We start from the raw sequence: 25,624 nt of genomic DNA, 5'->3' as shown, positions 1-25,624 counted from the left end.
GCATTGTATGGGTGTGTGTTACATTACATTCACTAGTAGGAGTGAGAAAAACATCACGGGGTGGTGCGCATTGTATGGGTGTGTGTTACATTACATTCACTAGTAGGAGTGAGAAAAACATCACGGGGTGGTGCGCATTGTATGGGTGTGTGTTACATTACATTCACTAGTAGGAGTGAGAAAAACATCACGGGGTGGTGCGCATTGTATGGGTGTGTGTTACATTACATTCACTAGTAGGAGTGAGAAAAACATCACGGGGTGGTGCGCATTGTATGGGTGTGTGTTACATTACATTCACTAGTAGGAGTAAGAAAAACATCACGGGGTGGTGTGAATCGGAGGGTCTGAATTAGGATAGGCAGTGAGTGGCAATGTAGGATGGAGAAAAGCACCGCGGTGTGGTCAGCATTGGGAGGTCAGGGAACATGCATTGGCAATGTAGGATAGGTTTCTGAAAAACATCACGGGGTGGTGCGCATTGTATGGGTGTGTGTTACATTACATTCACTAGTAGGAGTGAGAAAAACATCACGGGGTGGTGCGCATTGTATGGGTGTGTGTTACATTACTTTCACTAGTAGGAGTGAGAAAAACATCACGGGGTGGTGCGCATTGTATGGGTGTGTGTTACATTACATTCACTAGTAGGAGTGAGAAAAACATCACGGGGTGGTGCGCATTGTATGGGTGTGTGTTACATTACATTCACTAGTAGGAGTGAGAAAAACATCACGGTGTGGTGAGCATTGTATGGGTGTGTGTTACATTACTTTCACTAGTAGGAGTGAGAAAAACATCACGGGGTGGTGCGCATTGTATGGGTGTGTGTTACATTACATTCACCAGTAGGAGTGAGAAAACATCACGGGGTGGTGCGCATTGTATGGGTGTGTGTTACATTACATTCACTAGTAGGAGTGAGAAAAACATCACGGGGTGGTGCGCATTGTATGGGTGTGTGTTACATTACATTCACTAGTAGGAGTGAGAAAAACATCACGGGGTGGTGCGCATTGTATGGGTGTGTGTTACATTACATTCACTAGTAGGAGTGAGAAAAACATCACGGTGTGGTGAGCATTGTATGGGTGTGTGTTACATTACTTTCACTAGTAGGAGTGAGAAAAACATCACGGGGTGGTTCGCATTGTATGGGTGTGTGTTACATTACATTCACCAGTAGGAGTGAGAAAACATCACGGGGTGGTGCGCATTGTATGGGTGTGTGTTACATTACATTCACTAGTAGGAGTGAGAAAAACATCACGGGGTGGTGCGCATTGTATGGGTGTGTGTTACATTACATTCACTAGTAGGAGTGAGAAAAACATCACGGGGTGGTGCGCATTGTATGGGTGTGTGTTACATTACATTCACTAGTAGGAGTGAGAAAAACATCACGGGGTGGTGCGCATTGTATGGGTGTGTGTTACATTACTTTCACTAGTAGGAGTGAGAAAAACATCACGGGGTGGTGCGCATTGTATGGGTGTGTGTTACATTACATTCACTAGTAGGAGTGAGAAAAACATCATGGGGTGGTGCGCATTGTATGGGTGTGTGTTACATTACATTCACTAGTAGGAGTGAGAAAAACATCACGGTGTGGTGAGCATTGTATGGGTGTGTGTTACATTACTTTCACTAGTAGGAGTGAGAAAAACATCACGGGGTGGTGCGCATTGTATGGGTGTGTGTTACATTACATTCACCAGTAGGAGTGAGAAAACATCACGGGGTGGTGCGCATTGTATGGGTGTGTGTTACATTACATTCACTAGTAGGAGTGAGAAAAACATCACGGGGTGGTGCGCATTGTATGGGTGTGTGTTACATTACATTCACTAGTAGGAGTGAGAAAAACATCACGGGGTGGTGCGCATTGTATGGGTGTGTGTTACATTACATTCACTAGTAGGAGTGAGAAAAACATCACGGGGTGGTGCGCATTGTATGGGTGTGTGTTACATTACATTCACTAGTAGGAGTGAGAAAAACATCACGGGGTGGTGTGAATCGGAGGGTCTGAATTAGGATAGGCAGTGAGTGGCAATGTAGGATGGAGAAACGCACCGCGGTGTGATCAGCATGGGGAGGTCAGGGAACATGCAGTGGCAATGTAGGATAGGTTTCTGAAAAACATCACGGGGTGGTGCGCGTTGTATGGGTGTGTGTTACATTACATTCACTAGTAGGAGTGAGAAAAACATCACGGGGTGGTGCGCATTGTATGGGTGTGTGTTACATTACTTTCACTAGTAGGAGTGAGAAAAACATCACGGGGTGGTGCGCATTGTATGGGTGTGTGTTACATTACATTCACTAGTAGGAGTGAGAAAAACATCACGGGGTGGTGCGCATTGTATGGGTGTGTGTTACATTACATTCACTAGTAGGAGTGAGAAAAACATCACGGTGTGGTGAGCATTGTATGGGTGTGTGTTACATTACTTTCACTAGTAGGAGTGAGAAAAACATCACGGGGTGGTGCGCATTGTATGGGTGTGTGTTACATTACATTCACCAGTAGGAGTGAGAAAACATCACGGGGTGGTGCGCATTGTATGGGTGTGTGTTACATTACATTCACTAGTAGGAGTGAGAAAAACATCACGGGGTGGTGCGCATTGTATGGGTGTGTGTTACATTACATTCACTAGTAGGAGTGAGAAAAACATCACGGGGTGGTGCGCATTGTATGGGTGTGTGTTACATTACATTCACTAGTAGGAGTGAGAAAAACATCACGGTGTGGTGAGCATTGTATGGGTGTGTGTTACATTACTTTCACTAGTAGGAGTGAGAAAAACATCACGGGGTGGTTCGCATTGTATGGGTGTGTGTTACATTACATTCACCAGTAGGAGTGAGAAAACATCACGGGGTGGTGCGCATTGTATGGGTGTGTGTTACATTACATTCACTAGTAGGAGTGAGAAAAACATCACGGGGTGGTGCGCATTGTATGGGTGTGTGTTACATTACATTCACTAGTAGGAGTGAGAAAAGCATCACGGGGTGGTGCGCATTGTATGGGTGTGTGTTACATTACATTCACTAGTAGGAGTGAGAAAAACATCACGGGGTGGTGCGCATTGTATGGGTGTGTGTTACATTACTTTCACTAGTAGGAGTGAGAAAAACATCACGGGGTGGTGCGCATTGTATGGGTGTGTGTTACATTACATTCACTAGTAGGAGTGAGAAAAACATCATGGGGTGGTGCGCATTGTATGGGTGTGTGTTACATTACATTCACTAGTAGGAGTGAGAAAAACATCACGGTGTGGTGAGCATTGTATGGGTGTGTGTTACATTACTTTCACTAGTAGGAGTGAGAAAAACATCACGGGGTGGTGCGCATTGTATGGGTGTGTGTTACATTACATTCACCAGTAGGAGTGAGAAAACATCACGGGGTGGTGCGCATTGTATGGGTGTGTGTTACATTACATTCACTAGTAGGAGTGAGAAAAACATCACGGGGTGGTGCGCATTGTATGGGTGTGTGTTACATTACATTCACTAGTAGGAGTGAGAAAAACATCACGGGGTGGTGCGCATTGTATGGGTGTGTGTTACATTACATTCACTAGTAGGAGTGAGAAAAACATCACGGGGTGGTGCGCATTGTATGGGTGTGTGTTACATTACATTCACTAGTAGGAGTGAGAAAAACATCACGGGGTGGTGTGAATCGGAGGGTCTGAATTAGGATAGGCAGTGAGTGGCAATGTAGGATGGAGAAACGCACCGCGGTGTGATCAGCATGGGGAGGTCAGGGAACATGCAGTGGCAATGTAGGATAGGTTTCTGAAAAACATCACGAGGTGGTGCGCGTTGTATGGGTGTGTGTTACATTACATTCACTAGTAGGAGTGAGAAAAACATCACGGGGTGGTGCGGATTGTATGGGTGTGTGTTACATTACATTCACTAGTAGGAGTGAGAAAAACATAACGGGGTGGTGCGCATTGTATGGTTGTGTGTTACATTACATTCACTAGTAGGAGTGAGAAAAACATCACGGGGTGGTGCGCATTGTATGGGTGTGTGTTACATTACATTCACTAGTAGGAGTGAGAAAAACATCACGGGGTGGTGGGAATCGGAGGGTCTGAATTAGGATAGGCAGTGAGTGGCAATGTACGATGGAGAAAAGCACCGCGTTGTGGTCAGCATGGGGAGGTCAGGGAACATGCAGTGGCAATGTAGGATAGGTATCTGAAAAACATCACGGGGTGGTGCGCATTGTATGGGTGTGTGTTACATTACATTCACTAGTAGGAGTGAGAAAAACATCACGGGGTGCTGCGCATTGTATGGGTGTGTGTTACATTACATTCACTAGTAGGAATGAGAAAAACATCACGGGGTGGTGCACATTGTATGGGTGTGTGTTACATTACATTCACTAGTAGGAGTGAGAAAAACATCACGGGGTGGTGCGCATTGTATGGGTGTGTGTTACATTACATTCACTAGTAGGAGTATGAAAAACATCACGGGGTGGTGCGCATTGTATGGGTGTGTGTTACATTACATTCACTAGTAGGAGTGAGAAAATCATCACGGGGTGGTGCGCATTGTATGGGTGTGTGTTACATTACATTCACTAGTAGGAGTGAGAAAAACATCACGGGGTGGTGCGCATTGTATGGGTATGTGTTACATTACATTCACTAGTAGGAGTGCGAAAAATATCACGGGGTGGTGCGCATTGTATGGGTGTGTGTTACATTACATTCACTAGTAGGAGTGAGAAAAACATCACGGGGTGGTGCGCATTGTATGGGTGTGTTTTACATTACATTCACTAGTAGGAGTGAGAAAAACATCACAGTGTTGTGCGCATTTTATGGGTGTGTGTTACATTACATTCACTAGTAGGAGTGAGAAAAACATCACGGGGTGGTGCGCATTGTATGGGTGTGTGTTACATTACATTCACTAGTAGGAGTGAAAAAACATAACGGGGTGGTGTGAATCGGAGGGTCTGAATTAGGATAGGCAGTGAGTGGCAATGTACGATGGAGAAAAGCACCGCGGTGTGGTCAGCATGGAGAGGTCAGGGAACATGCAGTGGCAATGTAGGATAGGTTTTTGAAAAACATCACGGGGTGGTGCGCATTGTATGGGTGTGTGTTACATTACATTCACTAGTAGGAGTGAGAAAAACATCACCGGGTGGTGCGCATTGTATGGGTGTGTGTTACATTACATTCACTAGTAGGAGTGAGAAAAACATCACGGGGTGGTGCGCATTGTATGGGTGTGTGTTACATTACATTCACTAGTAGGAGTGAGAAAAACATCACGGGGTGGTGCGCATTGTATGTGTGTGTGTTACATTACTTTCACTAGTAGGAGTGAGAAAAATATCACGGGGTGGTGCGCATTGTATGGGTGTGTGTTACATTACATTCACTAGTAGGAGTGAGAAAAAGATCACGGGGTTGTCGGAATCGGAGGGTCTGAATTAGGATAGGCAGTGAGTGGCAATGAAGGATGGAGAAAAGCACCGGGGGGTGGTCAGCATGGGGAGGTCAGGGAACATGCAGTGGCAATGTAGGATAGGTTTCTGAAAAACATCGCAGGGTGGTGCGCATTGTATGGGTGTGTGTTACATTACATTCACTAGTAGGAGTGAGAAAAACATCACGGGGTGGTGAGCATGGTATGGGTGTGTGTTACATTACATTCACTAGTAGGAGTGAGAAAAACATCACGGGGTGGTGCGCATTGTATGGGTGTGTGTTAAATTACATTCACTAGTAGGAGTGAGAAAAACATCACGGGGTGGTGTGAATCGGAGGGTCTGAATTAGGATAGGCAGTGAGTGGCAATGTAGGATGGAGAAAAGCACCGCGGTGTGGTCAGCATGGGGAGGTCAGGGAACATGCAGTGGCAATGTAGGATAGGTTTCTGAAAAACATCACGGGGTGGTGCGCGTTGTATGGGTGTGTGTTACATTACATTCACTAGTAGGAGTGAGAAAAACTTCACGGGGTGGTGCGCATTGTATGGGTGTGTGTTACATTACATTCACTAGTAGGAGTGAGAAAAACATCACGGGGTGGTGCGCATTGTATGGGTGTGTGTTACATTACATTCACTAGTAGGAGTGAGAAAAACATCACGGGGTGGTGCGCATTGTATGGGTGTGTGTTACATTACATTCACTAGTAGGAGTGAGAAAAACATCACGGGGTGGTGCGCATTGTATGGGTGTGTGTTGCATTACTTTCACTAGTAGGAGTGAGAAAAACATCACGGGGTGGTGCGCATTGTATGGGTGTGTGTTACATTACATTCACTAGTAGGAGTGAGAAAAACATCACGGGGTGGTCGGAATCGGAGGGTCTGTATTAGGATAGGCAGTGAGTGGCAATGTAGGATGGAGAAAAGCATCGCGGGGTGGTCAGCATGGGGAGGTCAGGGAACATGCAGTGGCAATGTAGGATAGGTTTCTGAAAAACATCGCGGGGTGGTGCGCATTGTATGGGTGTGTGTTACATTACATTCACTAGTAGGAGTGAGAAAAACATCACGGGGTGGTGCGCATTGTATGGGTGTGTGTTACATTACATTCACTAGTAGGAGTGAGAAAAACATCACGGGGTGGTGGGAATCGGAGGGTCTGAATTAGGATAGGCAGTGAGTGGCAATGTAGGATGGAGAAAAGCACCGCGGGGTGGTCAGCATGGGGAGGTCAGGGAACATGCAGTGGCAATGTAGAATAGGTATCTGAAAAACATCACGGGGTGGTGCGCATTGTATGGGTGTGAGTTATATTACTTTCACTAGTAGGAGTGAGAAAAACATCACAGGGTGGTGCGCATTGTATGGGTATGTGTTACATTACATTCACTAGTAGGAGTGAGACAACATCACGGGGTGGTGCGCATTGTATGTGTGTGTGTTACTTTGCATTCACTAGTAGGAGTGAGAAAAACATCACGGTGTGGTGTGCATTGTATGGGTGTGTGTTACATTACATTCACTAGTAGGAGTGAGAAAAACATCACGGGGTGGTGCGCATTGTATGGGTGTGTGTTACATTACATTCACTAGTAGGAGTGAGAAAAACATCACGGGGTGGTGTGAATCGGAAGGTCTGAATTAGGATAGGCAGTGAGTGGCAATGTAGGACGGAGAAAAGCACCGCGGGGTGGTCAGCATCGGGAGGTCAGGGAACATGCAGTGGCAATGTAGGATAGGTTTCTGAAAAACATAACGGGGTGGTGCACATTGTATGGGTGTGTGTTACATTACTTTCACTAGTAGGAGTGAGAAAATCATCACGGGGTGGTGCGCATTGTATGGGTGTGTGTTACATTACATTCACTAGTAGGAGTGAGAAAAACATCACGGGGTGGTGCGCATTGTATGGGTATGTGTTACATTACATTCACTAGTAGGAGTGCGAAAAACATCACGGGGTGGTGCGCATTGTATGGGTGTGTGTTACATTACATTCACTAGTAGGAGTGAGAAAAACATCACGGGGTGGTGCGCATTGTATGGGTGTGTTTTACATTACATTCACTAGTAGGAGTGAGAAAAACATCACAGTGTCGTGCGCATTTTATGGGTGTGTGTTACATTACATTCACTAGTAGGAGTGAGAAAAACATCACGGGGTGGTGCGCATTGTATGGGTGTGTGTTACATTACATTCACTAGTAGGAGTGAGAAAAACATCACGGGGTGGTGTGAATCGGAGGTTCTGAATTAGGATAGGCAGTGAGTGGCAATGTACGATGGAGAAAAGCACCGCGGTGTGGTCAGCATGGGGAGGTCAGGGAACATGCAGTGGCAATGTAGGATAGGTTTTTGAAAAACATCACGGGGTGGTGCGCATTGTATGGGTGTGTGTTACATTACATTCACTAGTAGGAGTGAGAAAAACATCACGGGGTGGTGCGCATTGTATGGGTGTGTGTTACATTACATTCACTAGTAGGAGTGAGAAAAACATCATGGGGTGGTGCGCATTGTATGGGTGTGTGTTACATTACATTCACTAGTAGGAGTGAGAAAAACATCACGGGGTGGTGCGCATTGTATGGGTGTGTGTTACATTACATTCACTAGTAGGAGTGAGAAAAACATCACGGGGTGGTGCGCATTGTATGGGTGTGTGTTATATTACTTTCACTAGTAGGAGTGAGAAAAACATCACGGGGTGGTGCGCATTGTATGGGTGTGTGTTACATTACATTCACTAGTAGGAGTGAGAAAAACATCACGGGGTGGTGGGAATTGGAGGGTCTGAATTAGGATAGGCAGTGAGTGGCAATGTAGGATGGAGAAAAGCACCGCGGGGTGGTCAGCATGGGGAGGTTAAGGAACATGCAGTGGCAATGTAGGATAGGTTTCTGAAAAACATCGGGGTGGTGCACATTGTATGGGTGTGTGTTACATTACATTCACTAGTAGGAGTGAGAAAAACATCACGGGGTGGTGCGCATTGTATGGGTGTGTGTTACATTACATTCACTAGTAGGAGTGAGAAAAACATCACGGGGTGGTGCGCATTGTATGGGTGTGTGTTACATTACATTCACTAGTAGGAGTGAGAAAACCATCACGGGGTGGTGCGCATTGTATGGGTGTGTGTTACATTACATTCACTAGTAGGAGTGAGAAAAACATCACGGGGTGGTGTGAATCGGAGGGTCTGAATTAGGATAGGCATACAATTCGCACCACACCGTGATGTTTTTCTCACTCCTACTAGTGAATGTAATGTAACACACACCCATACAATGCGCACCACCCCGCGATGTTTTTCAGAAACCTATCCTACATTGCCACTGCATGTTCCCTGACCTCCCCATGCTGACCACCCCCCGGTGCTTTTCTCCATCCTACATTGCCACTCACTGCCTATCCTAATTCAGACCCTCCGATTCCGACCACCCCGTGATCTTTTTCTCACTCCTACTAGTGAATGTAATGTAACACGCACCCATACAATGCGCACCACCCCGTGATATTTTTCTCACTCCTACTAGTGAATGTAATGTAACACGCACCCATACAATGCGCACCACCCCGTGATGTGTTTCTCACTCCTACTAGTGAATGTAATGTAAACACACACCCATACAATGCGCACCACCCCACGATGTTTTTCAGAAACCTATCGAACATTGCCACTGCATGTTCCCTGACCTCCCCATGCTGACCACCCCGCGGTGCTTTTCTCCATCCTACATTGCCACTCACTGCCTATCCTAATTCAGACCCTCCAATTCACACCACCCCGTGATGTTTTTCTCACTCCTACTAGTGAATGTAATGTAACACACACCCATACAATGCGGATCACCCCGTGATGTTTTTCTCACCCCTACTAGTGAATGTAATGTAACACACACCCATACAATGCGCACCACCCCGTGATGTTTTTCTCACTCCTACTAGTGAATGTAATGTAACACACACCCATACAATGCGCACCACCCCGTGATGTTTGTCTCACTCCTACTAGTGAAGGTAATGTAACACACACCCATACAATGCGCACCACCCCGTGATGTTTTTCTCACTCCTACTAGTGAATGTAATTTAACACGCACCCATACAATGCACACCACCCCGTGATATTTTTCTCACTCCTACTAGTGAATGTAATGTAACACACACCCATACAATGCGCACCACCCCGTGATGTTTTTCTCACTCCTACTAGTGAATGTAATGTAACACACACCCATACAATGCGCACCACCCCGTGATGTTTTTCTCACTCCTACTAGTCAATGTAATGTAAAACAGACCCATACAATGCGCACCACCCCGTGATGTTTTTCTCACTCCTACTAGTGAATGTAATGTAACACACACCCATACAATGCGCACCACCCCGTGATGTTTTTCTCACTCCTACTAGTGAATGTAATGTAACACACCCCCATACAATGCGCACCACGCTGTGATATTTTTCAGAAACCTATCCTACATTGCCACTGCATGTTTCCTGACCTCCCCATGCTGACCACCCAGCGGTGCTTTTCTCCATCCTACATTGCCACTCACTGCCTGTCCTAATTCAGACCCTCCGATTCACACCACCCAGTGATTTTTTTCTCACTTCTACTAGTGAATGTAATGTAACACACACCCATACAATGCGCACCACCCCGTGATGTTTTTCTCACTCCTACTAGTGAATGTAATGTAACACACACCCATACAATGCGCACCACCCCGTGATGTTTTTCTCACTCCTACTAGTGAATGTAAAGTAACACACAACCATACAATGCGCACCACCCCATGATGTATTTCTCACTCCTACTAGTGAATGTAATGTAACACACACCCATACAATGCGCACCACCCCGTCATGTTTTTCTCACTCCTACTAGTGAATGTAATGTACCACACAAGCATATAATGCGCACCACCCGGTGATGTTTTTCTCACTCCTATTAGTGAATGTAATGTAAAACAGACCCATACAATGCGCACCACCCCATGATGTTTTTCTCACTCCTACTAGTGAATGTAATGTCACACACACCCATACAATGCGCACCACCCCGTGATGTTTTTCTCACTCCTACTAGTGAATGTAATGTAACACACACCCATACAATGCGCACCACGCTGTGATGTTTTTCAGAAACCTATCCTACATTGCCAGTGCATGTTTCCTGACCTCCCCATGCTGACCACCCAGCGGTGCTTTTCTCCATCCTACATTGCCACTCACTGCCTATCCAAATTCAGACCCTTCGATTCACACTACCCAGTGATGTTTTTCTCACTCCTACTAGTGAATGTAATGTAACACACACCCATACAATGCTCACCACCCCGTGATGTTTTTCTCACTCCTACTAGTGAATGTAATGTAACACACACCCATACAATGCGCACCACCCCGTGATGTTTTTCTCACTCCTACTAGTGAATGTAATGTAACACACACCCATACAATGCGCACCACCCCGTGATGTTTTTCTCACTCCTACTAGTGAATGTAATGTAACACACACCCATACAATGCGCACCACCCCGTGATGTTTTTCTCACTCCTACTAGTGAATGTAATGTAACACACACCCATACAATGCGCACCACCACGTGATGTTTTTCTCACTCCTACTAGTGAATGTAATGTAACACACACCCATACAATGCGCACCACGCTGTGATGTTTTTCAGAAACCTATCCTACATTGCCACTGCATGTTTCCTGACCTCCCCATGCTGACCACGCAGCGGTGCTTTTCTCCATCCTACATTGCCACTCACTGCCTATCCTAATTCAGACCCTCCGATTCACACCACCCAGTGATGTTTTTCTCACTCCTACTAGTGAATGTAATGTAACACACACCCATACAATGCGCACCACCCCGTCATGTTTTCCTCACTCATACTAGTGAATGTAATGTAACACACACCCATACAATGCGCACCACCCCGTGATGTTTTTCTCACTGCTACTAGTGAATGTAATGTAACACACACCCATACAATGCGCACCACCCCGTGATGTTTTTCAGAAACCTATCCTACATTGCCACTGCATGTTACCTGACCTCCCCATGCTGACCACCCCGCTATGCTTTTCTCCCTCCTACATTGCCACTCACTGCCTATCCTAATTCAGACCCTCCGATTCACACCACCACGTGATGTTTTTCTCACTCCTAATAGTGAATGTAATGTAACACACACCCATACAATGCGCACCACCCCGTGATGTTTTTCTCACTCCTACTAGTGAATGTAATGTAACACACACCCTTACAATGCGCACCCCCCATGATGTTTTTCTCACTCCTACTAGTGAATGTAATGTAACACACACCCATACAATGCGCACCACCCCGTGATGTTTTTCTCACTCCTACTAGTGAATGTAATGTAACACACACCCATACAATGCCCACCACCCCGTGATGTTTTTCTCACTCCTACTAGTGAATGTAATGTAACACACACCCATACAATGCGCACCACCCCGTGATGTTTTTCAGAAACCTATACTACATTGCCACTGCATGTTACCTGACCTCCCCATGCTGACCACCCCGCGGTGCTTTTCTCCCTCCTACATTTCCACTCACTGCCTATCCTAATTCAGACCCTCCGATTCACACCACCACGTGATGTTTTTCTCACTCCTAATAGTGAATGTAATGTAACACACACCCATACAATGCGCACCACCCCGTGATGTTTTTCTCACTCCTACTAGTGAATGTAATGTAACACACACCCATACAATGCGCACCACCCCGTGATGTTTTTCTCACTCCTACTAGTGAAGGTAATGTAACACACACCCATACAATGCGCACCACCCCGTGATGTTTTTCTCACTCCTACTAGTGATTGTAATGTAAACACACACCCATACAATGCGCACCACCCCACGATGTTTTTCAGAAACCTATCCTACATTGCCACTGCATGTTCCCTGACCTCCCCATGCTGACCACCCCGCGGTGCTTTTCTCCATCCTACATTGCCACTCACTGCCTATCCTAACTCAGACCCTCCGATTCACACCAACACGTGATGTTTTTCTCACTCCTACTAGTGAATGTAATGTAACACACACCCATACAATGCGCACCACCCCATGATGTTTTTCTCACTCCTACTAGTGAATGTAATGTAACACACACCCATACAATGCGCAGGACCCCGTGATGTTTTTCAGAAACCTATCCTACATTGCCACTGCATGTTCCCTGACCTCCCCATGCTGACCACCCAGCGGTGCTTTTCTCCATCCTACATTGCCAATCACTGCCTATCCTAATTCAGACCCTCCGATTCCCATCACCCCGTGATGTTTTTCTCACTCCTACTAGTGAATGTAATGTAACACACACCCATACAATGCGCACCACTCCGTGATGTTTTTCTCACCCCTACTAGTGAATGTAATGTAACACACACCCATACAATGCGCACCACCCCGTGATGTTTTTCTCACTCCTACTAGTGAATGTAATGTAACACACACCCATACAATGCGCACCACCCCGTGATGTTTTTCTCACTCCTACTAGTGAATGTAATGTAACACACACCCATACAATGCGCACCACCACGTGATGTTTTTCTCACTCCTACTAGTGAATGTAATGTAACACACACCCATACAATGCGCACCACCCCGTGATGTTTTTCTCACTCCTACTAGTCAATGTAATGTAAAACAGACCCATACAATGCGCAGCACCCCGTGATGTTTTTCTCACTCCTACTAGTGAATGTAATGTAACACACACCCATACAATGCGCACCACCCCGTGATGTTTTTCTCACTCCTACTAGTGAATGTAATGTAACACACACCCATACAATGCGCACCACCCCGTGATGTTTTTCTCACTCCTACTAGTGAATGTAATGTAACACACACACATACAATGCGCAGGACCCCGTGATGTTTTTCAGAAACCTATCCTACATTGCCACTGCATGTTCCCTGACCTCCCCATGCTGACCACCCAGCGGTGCTTTTCTCCATCCTACATTGCCAATCACTGCCTATCCTAATTCAGACCCTCCAATTCCCATCACCCCGTGATGTTTTTCTCACTCCTACTAGAGAATGTAATGTAACACACACCCATACAATGCGCACCACTCCGTGATGTTTTTCTCACCCCTACTAGTGAATGTAATGTAACACACACCCATACAATGCGCACCACCCCGTGATGTTTTTCTCACTCCTACTAGTGAATGTAATGTAACACACACCCATACAATGCGCACCACCCCGTGATGTTTTTCTCACTCCTACTAGTGAATGTAATGTAACACACACCCATACAATGCGCACCACCCCGTGATGTTTTTCTCACTCCTACTAGTGGATGTAATGTAACACACACCCATACAATGCGCACCACCCCGTGATGTTTTTCTCACTCCTACTAGTCAATGTAATGTAAAACAGACCCATACAATGCGCAGCACCCCGTGATGTTTTTCTCACTCCTACTAGTGAATGTAATGTAACACACACCCATACAATGCGCACCACCCCGTGATGTTTTTCTCACTCCTACTAGTGAATGTAATGTAACACACACCCATACAATGCGCACCACCCCGTGATGTTTTTCTCACTCCTACTAGTGAATGTAATGTAACACACACCCATACAATGTGCACCACCCCGTGATGTTTTTCTCACTCCTACTAGTCAATGTAATGTAAAACAGACCCATACAATGCGCAGCACCCCGTGATGTTTTTCTCACTCCTACTAGTGAATGTAATGTAACACACACCCATACAATGCGCACCACCCCGTGATGTTTTTCTCACTCCTACTAGTGAATGTAATGTAACACACACCCATACAATGCGCACCACGCTGTGATGTTTTTCAGAAACCTATCCTACATTGCCACTGCATGTTTCCTGAGCTCCCCATGCTGACCACCCAGCGGTGCTTTTCTCCATCCTACATTGCCACTCACTGCCTATCCTAGTTCAGACCCTCCGATTCACACCACCCAGTGATGTTTTTCTCATTCCTACTAGTGAATGTAATGTAACACACACCCATACAATGCGCACCACCCCGTGATGTTTTTCTCACTCCTACTAGTGAATGTAATGTAACACACACCCATACAATGCGCACCACCCCGTGATGTTTTTCTCACTCCTACTAGTGAAAGTAAAGTAACACACAACCATACAATGCGCACCACCCCGTGATGTATTTCTCACTCCTACTAGTGAATGTAATGTAACACACACCCATACAATGCGCACCACCCCGTCATGTTTTTCTCACTCCTACTAGTGAATGTAATGTAACACACAAGCATATAATGCGCACCACCCCGTGATGTTTTTCTCCCTCCTATTAGTGAATGTAATGTAACACACAACCATACAATGCGCACCACCCCGTGATGTTTTTCTCACTCCTACTACTGAATGTAATGTAACACACACACATACAATATGCACCCCCCATGATGTTTTTCTCACTCCTACTAGTGAATGTAATGTAACACACACCCATACAATGCGCACCACCCCGTGATGTTTTTCTCACTCCTACTAGTGAATGTAATGTAACACACACCCATACAATGCGCACCACGCTGTGATATTTTTCAGAAACCTATCCTACATTGCCACTGCATGTTTCCTGACCTCCCCATGCTGACAACCCAGCGGTGCTTTTCTCCATCCTACATTGCCACTCACTGCCTATCCTAATTCAGACCCTCCGATTCACACCACCCAGTGATTTTTTTCTCACTTCTACTAGTGAATGTAATGTAACACACACCCATACAATGCGCACCACCCCGTGATGTTTTTCTCACTCCTACTAGTGAATGTAATGTAACACACACCCATACAATGCGCACCACCCCGTGATGTTTTTCTCACTCCTACTAGTGAATGTAAAATAACACACAACCATACAATGCGCACCACCCCATGATGTATTTCTCACTCCTACTAGTGAATGTAATGTAACACACACCCATACAATGCGCACCACCCCGTCATGTTTTTCTCACTCCTACTAGTGAATGTAATGTACCACACAAGCATATAATGCGCACCACCCGGTGATGTTTTTCTAACTCCTATTAGTGAATGTAATGTAAAACAGACCCATACAATGCGCACCACCCCATGATGTTTTTCTCACTCCTACTAGTGAATGTAATGTCACACACACCCATACAATGCGCACCACCCCGTGATGTTTTTCTCACTCCTACTAGTGAATGTAATGTAACACACACCCATACAATGCGCACCACGCTGTGATGTTTTTCAGAAACCTATCCTACATTGCCACTGCATGTTTCCTGACCTCCCCATGCTGACCACCCAGCGGTGCTTTTCTCTATCCTACATTGCCACTCACTGCCTATCCAAATTCAGACCCTTCGATTCACACTACCTAGTGATGTTTTTCTCACTCCTACTAGTGAATGTAAAGTAACACACACCCATACAATGCGCACCACCCCGTGATGTTTTTCTCACTCCTACTAGTGAATGTAATGTAACACACACCCATACAATGCGCACCACCCCGTGATGTTTTTCTCACTCCTACTAGTGAATGTAATGTAACACACACCCATACAATGCGCACCACCCCGTGATGTTTTTCTCACTCCTACTAGTGAATGTAATGTAACACACACCCATACAATGCGCACCACCCCGTGATGTTTTTCTCACTCCTACTAGTGAATGTAATGTAACACACACCCATACAATGCGCACCACCCCGTGATGTTTTTCTCACTCCTACTAGTGAATGTAATGTAACACACACCCATACAATGCGCACCACGCTGTGATGTTTTTCAGAAACCTATCCTACATTGCCACTGCATGTTTCCTGACCTCCCCATGCTGACCACGCAGCGGTGCTTTTCTCCATCCTACATTGCCACTCACTGCCTATCCTAATTCAGACCCTCCGATTCACACCACCCAGTGATGTTTTTCTCACTCCTACTAGTGAATGTAATGTAACACACACCCATACAATGCGCACCACCCCGTCATGTTTTCCTCACTCATACTAGTGAATGTAATGTAACACACACCCATACAATGCGCACCACCCCGTGATGTTTTTCTCACTCCTACTAGTGAATGTAATGTAACACACACCCATACAATGCGCACCACCCCGTGATGTTTTTCAGAAACCTATCCTACATTGCCACTGCATGTTACCTGACCTCCCCATGCTGACCACCCCGCTACGCTTTTCTCCCTCCTACATTGCCACTCACTGCCTATCCTAATTCAGACCCTCCGATTCACACCACCACGTGATGTTTTTCTCACTCCTAATAGTGAATGTAATGTAACACACACCCATACAATGCGCACCACCCCGTGATGTTTTTCTCACTCCTACTAGTGAATGTAATGTAACACACACCCTTACAATGCGCACCCCCCATGATGTTTTTCTCACTCCTACTAGTGAATGTAATGTACCACACACCCATACAATGCGCACCACCCCGTGATGTTTTTCTCACTCCTACTAGTGAATGTAATGTAACACACACCCATACAATGCGCACCACCCCGTGATGTTTTTCTCACTCCTACTAGTGAATGTAATGTAACACACACCCATACAATGCCCACCACCCCGTGATGTTTTTCTCACTCCTACTAGTGAATGTAATGTAACACACACCCATACAATGCGCACCACCCCGTGATGTTTTTCAGAAACCTATACTACATTGCCACTGCATGTTACCTGACCTCCCCATGCTGACCACCCCGCGGTGCTTTTCTCCCTCCTACATTTCCACTCACTGCCTATCCTAATTCAGACCCTCCGATTCACACCACCACGTGATGTTTTTCTCACTCCTAATAGTGAATGTAATGTAACACACACCCATACAATGCGCACCACCCCGTGATGTTTTTCTCACTCCTACTAGTGAATGTAATGTAACACACACCCATACAATGCGCACCACCCCGTGATGTTTTTCTCACTCCTACTAGTGAAGGTAATGTAACACACACCCATACAATGCGCACCACCCCGTGATGTTTTTCTCACTCCTACTAGGGATTGTAATGTAAACACACACCCATACAATGCGCACCACCCCACGATGTTTTTCAGAAACCTATCCTACATTGCCACTGCATGTTCCCTGACCTCCCCATGCTGACCACCCCGCGGTGCTTTTCTCCATCCTACATTGCCACTCACTGCCTATCCTAACTCAGACCCTCCGATTCACACCAACACGTGATGTTTTTCTCACTCCTACTAGTGAATGTAATGTAACACACACCCATACAATGCGCACCACCCCATGATGTTTTTCTCACTCCTACTAGTGAATGTAATGTAACACACACCCATACAATGCGCAGGACCCCGTGATGTTTTTCAGAAACCTATCCTACATTGCCACTGCATGTTCCCTGACCTCCCCATGCTGACCACCCAGCGGTGCTTTTCTCCATCCTACATTGCCAATCACTGCCTATCCTAATTCAGACCCTCCGATTCCCATCACCCCGTGATGTTTTTCTCACTCCTACTAGTGAATGTAATGTAACACACACCCATACAATGCGCACCACTCCGTGATGTTTTTCTCACCCCTACTAGTGAATGTAATGTAACACACACCCATACAATGCGCACCACCCCGTGATGTTTTTCTCACTCCTACTAGTGAATGTAATGTAACACACACCCATACAATGCGCACCACCCCGTGATGTTTTTCTCACTCCTACTAGTGAATGTAATGTAACACACACCCATACAATGCGCACCACCCCGTGATGTTTTTCTCACTCCTACTAGTGAATGTAATGTAACACACACCCATACAATGCGCACCACCCCGTGATGTTTTTCTCACTCCTACTAGTCAATGTAATGTAAAACAGACCCATACAATGCGCAGCACCCCGTGATGTTTTTCTCACTCCTACTAGTGAATGTAATGTAACACACACCCATACAATGCGCACCACCCCGTGATGTTTTTCTCACTCCTACTAGTGAATGTAATGTAACACACACCCATACAATGCGCACCACCCCGTGATGTTTTTCTCACTCCTACTAGTGAATGTAATGTAACACACACACATACAATGCGCAGGACCCCGTGATGTTTTTCAGAAACCTATCCTACATTGCCACTGCATGTTCCCTGACCTCCCCATGCTGACCACCCAGCGGTGCTTTTCTCCATCCTACATTGCCAATCACTGCCTATCCTAATTCAGACCCTCCAATTCCCATCACCCCGTGATGTTTTTCTCACTCCTACTAGAGAATGTAATGTAACACACACCCATACAATGCGCACCACTCCGTGATGTTTTTCTCACCCCTACTAGTGAATGTAATGTAACACACACCCATACAATGCGCACCACCCCGTGATGTTTTTCTCACTCCTACTAGTGAATGTAATGTAACACACACCCATACAATGCGCACCACCCCGTGATGTTTTTCTCACTCCTACTAGTGAATGTAATGTAACACACACCCATACAATGCGCACCACCCCGTGATGTTTTTCTCACTCCTACTAGTGGATGTAATGTAACACACACCCATACAATGCGCACCACCCCGTGATGTTTTTCTCACTCCTACTAGTCAATGTAATGTAAAACAGACCCATACAATGCGCAGCACCCCGTGATGTTTTTCTCACTCCTACTAGTGAATGTAATGTAACACACACCCATACAATGCGCACCACCCCGTGATGTTTTTCTCACTCCTACTAGTGAATGTAATGTAACACACACCCATACAATGCGCACCACCCCGTGATGTTTTTCTCACTCCTACTAGTGAATGTAATGTAACACACACCCATACAATGCGCACCACCCCGTGATGTTTTTCTCACTCCTACTAGTCAATGTAATGTAAAACAGACCCATACAATGCGCAGCATCCCGTGATGTTTTTCTCACTCCTACTAGTGAATGTAATGTAACACACACCCATACAATGCGCACCACCCCGTGATGTTTTTCTCACTCCTACTAGTGAATGTAATGTAACACACACCCATACAATGCGCACCACGCTGTGATGTTTTTCAGAAACCTATCCTACATTGCCACTGCATGTTTCCTGAGCTCCCCATGCTGACCACCCAGCGGTGCTTTTCTCCATCCTACATTGCCACTCACTGCCTATCCTAGTTCAGACCCTCCGATTCACACCACCCAGTGATGTTTTTCTCATTCCTACTAGTGAATGTAATGTAACACACACCCATACAATGCGCACCACCCCGTGATGTTTTTCTCACTCCTACTAGTGAATGTAATGTAACACACACCCATACAATGCGCACCACCCCGTGATGTTTTTCTCACTCCTACTAGTGAAAGTAAAGTAACACACAACCATACAATGCGCACCACCCCGTGATGTATTTCTCACTCCTACTAGTGAATGTAATGTAACACACACCCATACAATGCGCACCACCCCGTCATGTTTTTCTCACTCCTACTAGTGAATGTAATGTAAAACACAAGCATATAATGCGCACCACCCCGTGATGTTTTTCTCCCTCCTATTAGTGAATGTAATGTAACACACAACCATACAATGCGCACCACCCCGTGATGTTTTTCTCACTCCTACTACTGAATGTAATGTAACACACACACATACAATGTGCACCCCCCATGATGTTTTTCTCACTCCTACTAGTGAATGTAATGTAACACACACCCATACAATGCGCACCACCCCGTGATGTTTTTCTCACTCCTACTAGTGAATGTAATGTAACACACACCCATACAATGCGCACCACGCTGTGATATTTTTCAGAAACCTATCCTACATTGCCACTGCATGTTTCCTGACCTCCCCATGCTGACAACCCAGCGGTGCTTTTCTCCATCCTACATTGCCACTCACTGCCTATCCTAATTCAGACCCTCCGATTCACACCACCCAGTGATTTTTTTCTCACTTCTACTAGTGAATGTAATGTAACACACACCCATACAATGCGCACCACCCCGTGATGTTTTTCTCACTCCTACTAGTGAATGTAATGTAACACACACCCATACAATGCGCACCACCCCGTGATGTTTTTCTCACTCCTACTAGTGAATGTAAAGTAACACACAACCATACAATGCGCACCACCCCATGATGTATTTCTCACTCCTACTAGTGAATGTAATGTAACACACACCCATACAATGCGCACCACCCCGTCATGTTTTTCTCACTCCTACTAGTGAATGTAATGTACCACACAAGCATATAATGCGCACCACCCGGTGATGTTTTTCTAACTCCTATTAGTGAATGTAATGTAAAACAGACCCATACAATGCGCACCACCCCATGATGTTTTTCTCACTCCTACTAGTGAATGTAATGTCACACACACCCATACAATGCGCACCACCCCGTGATGTTTTTCTCACTCCTACTAGTGAATGTAATGTAACACACACCCATACAATGCGCACCACGCTGTGATGTTTTTCAGAAACCTATCCTACATTGCCACTGCATGTTTCCTGACCTCCCCATGCTGACCACCCAGCGGTGCTTTTCTCTATCCTACATTGCCACTCACTGCCTATCCAAATTCAGACCCTTCGATTCACACTACCCAGTGATGTTTTTCTCACTCCTACTAGTGAATGTAAAGTAACACACACCCATACAATGCGCACCACCCCGTGATGTTTTTCTCACTCCTACTAGTGAATGCAATGTAACACACACCCATACAATGCGCACCACCCCGTGATGTTTTTCTCACTCCTACTAGTGAATGTAATGTAACACACACCCATACAATGCGCACCACCCCGTGATGTTTTTCTCACTCCTACTAGTGAATGTAATGTAACACACACCCATACAATGCGCACCACCCCGTGATGTTTTTCTCACTCCTACTAGTGAATGTAATGTAACACACACCCATACAATGCGCACCACCCCGTGATGTTTTTCTCACTCCTACTAGTGAATGTAATGTAACACACACCCATACAATGCGCACCACGCTGTGATGTTTTTCAGAAACCTATCCTACATTGCCACTGCATGTTTCCTGACCTCCCCATGCTGACCACGCAGCGGTGCTTTTCTCCATCCTACATTGCCACTCACTGCCTATCCTAATTCAGACCCTCCGATTCACACCACCCAGTGATGTTTTTCTCACTCCTACTAGTGAATGTAATGTAACACACACCCATACAATGCGCACCACCCCGTCATGTTTTCCTCACTCATACTAGTGAATGTAATGTAACACACACCCATACAATGCGCACCACCCCGTGATGTTTTTCTCACTCCTACTAGTGAATGTAATGTAACACACACCCATACAATGCGCACCACCCCGTGATGTTTTTCAGAAACCTATCCTACATTGCCACTGCATGTTACCTGACCTCCCCATGCTGACCACCCCGCTACGCTTTTCTCCCTCCTACATTGCCACTCACTGCCTATCCTAATTCAGACCCTCCGATTCACACCACCACGTGATGTTTTTCTCACTCCTAATAGTGAATGTAATGTAACACACACCCATACAATGCGCACCACCCCGTGATGTTTTTCTCACTCCTACTAGTGAATGTAATGTAACACACACCCTTACAATGCGCACCCCCCATGATGTTTTTCTCACTCCTACTAGTGAATGTAATGTACCACACACCCATACAATGCGCACCACCCCGTGATGTTTTTCTCACTCCTACTAGTGAATGTAATGTAACACACACCCATACAATGCGCACCACCCCGTGATGTTTTTCTCACTCCTACTAGTGAATGTAATGTAACACACACCCATACAATGCCCACCACCCCGTGATGTTTTTCTCACTCCTACTAGTGAATGTAATGTAACACACACCCATACAATGCGCACCACCCCGTGATGTTTTTCAGAAACCTATACTACATTGCCACTGCATGTTACCTGACCTCCCCATGCTGACCACCCCGCGGTGCTTTTCTCCCTCCTACATTGCCACTCACTGCCTATCCTAATTCAGACCCTCCGATTCACACCACCACGTGATGTTTTTCTCACTCCTAATAGTGACTGTAATGTAACACACACCCATACAATGCGCACCACCCCGTGATGTTTTTCTCACTCCTACTAGTGAATGTAATGTAACACACACCCATACAATGCGCACCACCCCGTGATGTTTTTCTCACTCCTACTAGTGAAGGTAATGTAACACACACCCATACAATGCGCACCACCCCGTGATGTTTTTCTCACTCCTACTAGTGAATGTAATGTAACACAGACCCATACAATGCGCACCACCCCGTGATATTTTTCTCACTCCTACTAGTGAATGTAATGTAACACACACCCATACAATGCGCACCACCCCGTGATGATTTTCTCACTCCTACTAGTGAATGTAATGTAACACACACCCATACAATGCGCACCACCCCGTGATGTTTTTCTCACTCCTACTAGTGATTGTAATGTAAACACACACCCATACAATGCGCACCACCCCACGATGTTTTTCAGAAACCTATCCTACATTGCCACTGCATGTTCCCTGACCTCCCCATGCTGACCACCCCGCGGTGCTTTTCTCCATCCTACATTGCCACTCACTGCCTATCCTAACTCAGACCCTCCGATTCACACCAACACGTGATGTTTTTCTCACTCCTACTAGTGAATGTAATGTAACACACACCCATACAATGCGCACCACCCCATGATGTTTTTCTGACTCCTACTAGTGAATGTAATGTAACACACACCCATACAATGCGCAGGACCCCGTGATGTTTTTCAGAAACCTATCCTACATTGCCACTGCATGTTCCCTGACCTCCCCATGCTGACCACCCAGCGGTGCTTTTCTCCATCCTACATTGCCAATCACTGCCTATCCTAATTCAGACCCTCCGATTCCCATCACCCCGTGATGTTTTTCTCACTCCTACTAGTGAATGTAATGTAACACACACCCATACAATGCGCACCACTCCGTGATGTTTTTCTCACCCCTACTAGTGAATGTAATGTAACACACACCCATACAATGCGCACCACCCCGTGATGTTTTTCTCACTCCTACTAGTGAATGTAATGTAACACACACCCATACAATGCGCACCACCCCGTGATGTTTTTCTCACTCCTACTAGTGAATGTAATGTAACACTAACCCATACAATGCGCACCACCCCGTGATGTTTTTCTCACTCCTACTAGTGAATGTAATGTAACACACACCCATACAATGCGCACCACCCCGTGATGTTTTTCTCACTCCTACTAGTCAATGTAATGTAAAACAGACCCATACAATGCGCAGCACCCCGTGATGTTTTTCTCACTCCTACTAGTGAATGTAATGTAACACACACCCATACAATGCGCACCACCCCGTGATGTTTTTCTCACTCCTACTAGTGAATGTAATGTAACACACACCCATACAATGCGCACCACCCCGTGATGTTTTTCTCACTCCTACTAGTGAATGTAATGTAACACACACACATACAATGCGCAGGACCCCGTGATGTTTTTCAGAAACCTATCCTACATTGCCACTGCATGTTCCCTGACCTCCCCATGCTGACCACCCAGCGGTGCTTTTCTCCATCCTACATTGCCAATCACTGCCTATCCTAATTCAGACCCTCCAATTCCCATCACCCCGTGATGTTTTTCTCACTCCTACTAGAGAATGTAATGTAACACACACCCATACAATGCGCACCACTCCGTGATGTTTTTCTCACCCCTACTAGTGAATGTAATGTAACACACACCCATACAATGCGCACCACCCCGTGATGTTTTTCTCACTCCTACTAGTGAATGTAATGTAACACACACCCATACAATGCGCACCACCCCGTGATGTTTTTCTCACTCCTACTAGTGAATGTAATGTAACACACACCCATACAATGCGCACCACCCCGTGATGTTTTTCTCACTCCTACTAGTCAATGTAATGTAAAACAGACCCATACAATGCGCAGCACCCCGTGATGTTTTTCTCACTCCTACTAGTGAATGTAATGTAACACACACCCATACAATGCGCACCACCCCGTGATGTTTTTCTCACTCCTACTAGTGAATGTAATGTAACACACACCCATACAATGCGCACCACCCCGTGATGTTTTTCTCACTCCTACTAGTGAATGTAATGTAACACACACCCATACAATGCGCACCACCCCGTGATGTTTTTCTCACTCCTACTAGTCAATGTAATGTAAAACAGACCCATACAATGCGCAGCACCCCGTGATGTTTTTCTCACTCCTACTAGTGAATGTAATGTAACACACACCCATACAATGCGCACCACCCCGTGATGTTTTTCTCACTCCTACTAGTGAATGTAATGTAACACACACCCATACAATGCGCACCACGCTGTGATGTTTTTCAGAAACCTATCCTACATTGCCACTGCATGTTTCCTGAGCTCCCCATGCTGACCACCCAGCGGTGCTTTTCTCCATCCTACATTGCCACTCACTGCCTATCCTAGTTCAGACCCTCCGATTCACACCACCCAGTGATGTTTTTCTCATTCCTACTAGTGAATGTAATGTAACACACACCCATACAATGCGCACCACCCCGTGATGTTTTTCTCACTCCTACTAGTGAATGTAATGTAACACACACCCATACAATGCGCACCACCCCGTGATGTTTTTCTCACTCCTACTAGTGAATGTAAAGTAACACACAACCATACAATGCGCACCACCCCGTGATGTATTTCTCACTCCTACTAGTGAACGTAATGTAACACACACCCATACAATGCGCACCACCCCGTCATGTTTTTCTCACTCCTACTAGTGAATGTAATGTAACACACAAGCATATAATGCGCACCACCCCGTGATGTTTTTCTCACTCCTATTAGTGAATGTAATGTAACACACAACCATACAATGCGCACCACCCCGTGATGTTTTTCTCACTCCTACTACTGAATGTAATGTAACACACACACATACAATGCGCACCCCCCATGATGTTTTTCTCACTCCTACTAGTGA

The sequence above is a fragment of the Cavia porcellus genome, unplaced genomic scaffold, assembly GCF_034190915.1.
Source record: "Cavia porcellus strain 051 isolate PalLab524CR breed Dunkin Hartley unplaced genomic scaffold, mCavPor4.1 scaffold_64, whole genome shotgun sequence".
Classification (NCBI taxonomy): domain Eukaryota; kingdom Metazoa; phylum Chordata; class Mammalia; order Rodentia; family Caviidae; genus Cavia; species Cavia porcellus.
Note: the sequence above shows the minus strand (reverse complement) of the source record.